Here is a 6,000-nt window from a genome sequence, read left to right as displayed (position 1 = left end):
TATTATTCCTGCTTTGCCATGGCAAGTAAAAAGGTCTTTCACTTAAATCTTCTATACAATAACTAAGATACATTTATTTCTACAATAATTAAGACATATTCTTACAATAAAAAAATGAAGAAATGATGTGAATTAAAAATCCCGAGGATACAAAAAACTTACATCAATTTTGAAGCAAATCAAATAAATACACCATTTCTCCAAGTAAAAAAGAAAGTAAGACGAAATGAACAAATATTTGCGGCATAACTAATTATCTTTTGTTTATTTTGTCTTTTTATGATCTTAAATCATCTATGTAGGCAAATCTTTTGGAAAAAAAAATTAACAAATTTTTAAATAAAACATAAATAGTTCTTCATAACACAAGAAACACCAAATGTTGTATTCCATTTAAGCAACTAATGGTAAATTGTGAACCTTGGTTAGTAGTTAGCAGCCTTCCAACAAATTCACGAATGACTAATTTGAGCCCAAAAAAATAATACAGAGAACACACAAAAAAATAAACATGGTAGAAAAATACAGTAGACACATCCTCCTCGGGAGTCTAGGACCTTAATCATAAGGACATAGATGAAAAAAGAAATACAGATTTAATGCATAATATTTTGAGCTTTCATAAGGAATAAATGGAAAAAGAAATACAGAATCAATGCATAATTTTCCAATCTTTTCATTGACACCAATCCCACAAGCTGATCAACATTCAAGAGTCTTCTTCATCGAGCCAAACTAAAGAATGAATCTAGTTTGCAATAATGATATAAGGTATTACAACTTTAACTATGAAATGAAAAGGATAATCTTACTACTTCAAATATGAAATGAAAAGGATAATCTTACTACTTCAAATATGAAATGAAAAGAATAATCTTGGGCAAAGGTCTCATGAAACCAAAATTATGAATTTATGTAGATAAAAATAGAGGAATATCATAAACTCTCTTCAATCAAATTAAATATAGGGGTTATGAATATAAAATTAAGGGTAGCAATTGAATATGTAATTAAATATGAGTTATGGAGGTGAATATTTAAAAGAAAATAAAGAAAAGAAACAAAATAACTACAAAATTTTCTTTAAATGATGTAACTACGTGAGCTTTAAGAACATATCCACATTCCTTTAGCAGACTTTAATATTTCACTTGGCATATTTAACATAACTAGTTTCACGTGACGTGCGTTGCACGTGTATGCCAAGTCTGGTAATATGCAATATTATAAAATAATAATAACATTATTTATTAGAATAAAACTTTCATAAACAATTATATATGAAATAAAAAAGTACATATTTCTGTGAATGATGAATATGTATCATCATATGGTAACTTATTTGTCGAGGTCAAAATATTTGGATACCATTTGAACCTACTAAAATGAATATCAAAATTTTTATTTTGGAAGAAAAAGATGTTTCCTTAGTAGTGTTGTTTTCTACTCTAGTCACCATAATAGTTTATAGTTGAACACAATCAACTTAGTTGGTATCAGGTTTTCTCATTTAGTTAAAATTCACTTCTTAGTTTACCATTTTGCATTGTTGTGTGTGTATGTGTATTATTGTTATCTGTTAACGATAAAACTCAATGCAACAAAGTAATGTTCGGCTATGATTGAAATTTTTTGATATTCGGAAAAAATAATTTAAATGTGAAGATGAGGAACAACGGCTATGATTGAAAATGTTTCTCGTCTTAAAATTTGTGTCTTGTCTTTAAGAAATTGTAGCCTTCTTCTATTTACTGTCGCATACATATCAAGAACTTGTTGACAAATAAAAATAGTATTTGAAGAAGTAGTAGGGAAATTCGATCAACGTATATCTTCCTTAGAATGGCTAATACCTCATTATCAATTTCATAGTGTACACCTGCAAAATGCAGTAATTATTTGTGATGGAGAAACTTTATAAACAAATATACACATAATTATATATATACGTGTAGGTGATTTTTATTTATTTTATGAACAAATAACCTCACCTTGATTATCCACTTGGCTTTATAGCAATATTGACATCTATATCAAATATATCTAATATTGCAATTAATTTCTGTTTATTTCCTATCAAATTTATTAGATGATGATGTTGCTAATTGCGAATATAGATAACAAATAACTTTTCTAGGATTACCTGTTATTTCATGTATGTATTTGTCATGATTTGCCGTGTTTAATTTTTCTACACTAGATGAAACATATTCTTCCATGTTCCAGATACCATATACAATGTTTTCTTGCCCTGCATAGATAAAATGATGTAATCAATTGATAAAATTAAAAGTGTTCAAAACTCACAAGGACAAAAAGTAATAATTATTAATCTTTGTACCTTGGGTGACCTTTTGTTTAAATAAAAAAATATCCTACTTCATATTAAAAATTGTTAAAAGTAATAGTTACTACATAAATTTATGAAAATAGCGATCACTTAATTTGATGATCTAAACACTTAAATTTGATGGAAGACTTGCTGGTGAATATCGAAATTGAATATTAAAATTTAATATCAAAATAAATACTGAATAACAACTATAATATCGTTAAAATTCTTTCGTATTACTCTAAATTTTAAAAATAATGTATATTTTCATCAAAAGTATACAATAATACTGCAAAAGTAAACATGATGAAAATACTTTAATTTAGATAAACGTGAATATGAATTATGGATTGTCTGAAACTTTTTCCTTTTACTTTAATGCTTAAAAAGTAATGTACATGTAAAAAAATATAAGCAAATACTATTGCAAAAGTAAACATGAGGAAAACGTCTTAAATTTTTACACCATTTATATATCTTTTTAGATGATCTAAAATGGTAAAAGGAAATAGGATGATTCATATATGTTTGTGTCACGCCCCGAATCATGGCCTGGACGTAACACGGCACTTGGTGCCTTACTGCATGTGACCGAGCGAACCACATGACTTGCTGAATCATCATGATGCACAAAGTGAGCGAAAATATAACGTGAATGCATGATGAGCCTTTATAAAACGTAAAAGGTCATAATACTTAATAAAAATACTTGTTTAAACATGAGTGCGGAAATAACATGAATGAGCCAAAAATGGCTATACGACTCTGAAAGTCTGACATAACATAACTGACTTGTCTAGTCTATGAAACCTCTATCATGAGTCTGACTGTAAAACATACTTGCTTGGACGAGGCCCCCAACATACCTTAAATGCATAGCTAATCATAAAATAAAGAGTTGACTAAACCCCGAGTGAGATGGGGCTCACCAATAAGCTGATACGAGCAATGTCCTACAAGTAAATCTGCTGTCCTGTGAATCAATACCTGCATCGTGAAATGCAGGCCCCCGGGCAATAAAAGGGGACGTCAGCATATTGAATGTATTGGTATGTAAAGCAACTGAATGAAATAAACGTGGGACATGAAGTAATAAAGATAAGAACTGAACGTGAAACTGAAACCTGGTCATGAGCATGAACATGAATACATATATAATATAAAACATGAGTAAAACATGGTAAGTAGGGAAAGCATTTCATAAACCGACAACATGATATCACCACGTGGGTACGTGGAGTCTGATACCTCGCCGAACCAGCAGAGCCCCTATACCTTGCCAGGGTATAAAGTGGTAACGTGCCTGATGGATCAATTCAGTGTAAATTAAGGAATCGTCCTAACTTGGTGGAGCGATCCTTGTCCTACGGTGGCTACGTAGCTTCAGACTGTCTGAGCCTTCTCGGTAACTTGTGCAACTCCCAAAAACATGAACATGATATAGTTGGCTAAGAAGCCCATGATTTTCTTGAAATAACTTGTAATCATGATTTCACGATATAACTTGTAAACATGGTTTCATGAAATAACTTGTATTTAGCATGTATGTATCTTGAATCATGGCATGAAGATAATTATATAATACAATTGCATGAAAACTTGTAGACATGTAGGATATTCATGAAATAAGCATTTTTATTTAAAAACATGCATGCAAGAACCCATGGAATACGAGATATGGGTGTTCATGGATTACGGACATATTTTCAATAATCATATGAAGTTATTAAGAACACAATGATAGAATAATAACAATTCATACATAACCTATTCATGGACATGGACCTAGGGTTGTCATGAACATGGTGTAGAAACTCTAGTTTTCGTAAAGATTCATACTCTATGGAATAAGAAGCGTGGGGAAGAACAATGATGTTCCCACACGTAGATAGCAACCCTACATACCTTAATCGCTCCAAAACTTGAATTAAAAACTTGAACTTCGAAGAAGAACTCCAAAAGCTAGAATATTGATTTTTATGTGGGTTTTCTTGAAAACCCTAGGTTAGGAATGATGAATTCTTGATTAGTAATCATGGGTACATATTAGAATTAACTTGGAATGACTTAGAATGGCTTAACTTAGAGTATCTTGAGTTTGGGAGAGAAGAATTTCGTCCTTAGGGTTTGGAAGAATGAAAAATGAGAACAAAATAAGATCATACCCATTTTAAACGAGTTTTCTGCCAAAAACGGGTAATGTACGTCCTAGGATGTACGGGTACTTGAAAGTACGTCCAACACTCCTTGGGCGTATATATTGGGTGAAATTTCCAATGAAGATTCAGCTCTGTCACTCTTCAGTAAAATGACCATAACTTTTTGTACGGATGTCTGTTTGACCTCCACAATATACCGTTGGAAAGGTATTTCAAATATATACAACTTTCAAGAAGAAAGTTTTCCCAAATTACTAATTAAAATTCTCGAAAACTGGCCATGAATGAAAATTCAACTTTGCCACCTTCAGTAAAATGGTCATAACTCTTTGTATGGATGTCCGGTTGACCTCCAATAATATACCGTTAGAAGGATATTTCAAATATCTACAACTTTCAAGAAGGACGTTTTCCCAAATTACTAACGCAAATTCTCGAAAACTGGCCATGAATGAAAATTCAACTCTGTCAGTTTCAGTAAAATGGTCATAACTCTTTGTATGGATGTCCGGTTGACCTCCACAATATACCGTTAGAAAGGTCTTTCAAAGATCTACAACTTTCAAGAAGGAAGTTTTCCCAAATTCCTAACGCAAGTACCCGAAAACTGACTATAAGTACAAACTGTCTTAGACTTAGACTAATTTAGAAGGCGTTAAGAACTTAACTTTTTGGATTGACTTCAAAACGACTGTTTATCACCCGAGTTCATCCCGAATGGATTTGTATAGCTAAAATATCACCTTTATACTAGATTCATACGTTCACACCTAATTCAAATTTACGGGACGTTACAATTTGTTTCTCTTCAACATTGAAAAAAAGTTAGTACCTCGAATCATGCAAATAATCCACTTTGTTTGGAGGATCTTTGTGTGCAAAATCTGAACCTTCTCAAATTCTTTTTCAATATTGATTGTTGTATTAATTAATTGGTTGTAAGTTAGTTTTTCACTTAACATCCCAAGAAACGGTTGAAAGTCATATTGAAAGTAGAAATCGGTACTTTTATTGATGACTAATCTGATTACACCCGTTCGATTAAATTTGGTAATTTATTTATCATTTAATTAGTAAGGCATTTAAGTTAGATGGAAAAAGGTCTTTAAATTACTAAGAACGGTATATTAATAATTTGACTTTTAAATTTAGGAGTTCATGCTTTTAATATGATGTAGATTTAAGAGAGTTAAAAGAGTGAATTTTGAGCATTTTAAGAAGCATATAAATGAGGAGAAATAGAGAAAAGGCCAAAAAAAAAAAGAGAAAAAAAGATAATTGTGTCTCTTGACCATAGAGAGGTGTCACATCATCTTGTCTATATCTATTTTTATATGATATATAGATTGGAACGGAGGAGTAATATAATTAAGTTGCATGCTGGATCCTGCTCCACGCATGCAAAGATAATTTAGAAATGAATTTGTTCTTTTCCAGTAAAATGAAAGGAAAGGAAAAAATTGTTTATGCTATGTTCTTCCTACTAATATGGGTTATCTCTTTCAGTTA

Source organism: Lycium barbarum, chromosome 4 (assembly GCF_019175385.1).
Source record: "Lycium barbarum isolate Lr01 chromosome 4, ASM1917538v2, whole genome shotgun sequence".
NCBI lineage: Eukaryota > Viridiplantae > Streptophyta > Magnoliopsida > Solanales > Solanaceae > Lycium > Lycium barbarum.
This window is presented reverse-complemented; position numbering follows the sequence as displayed.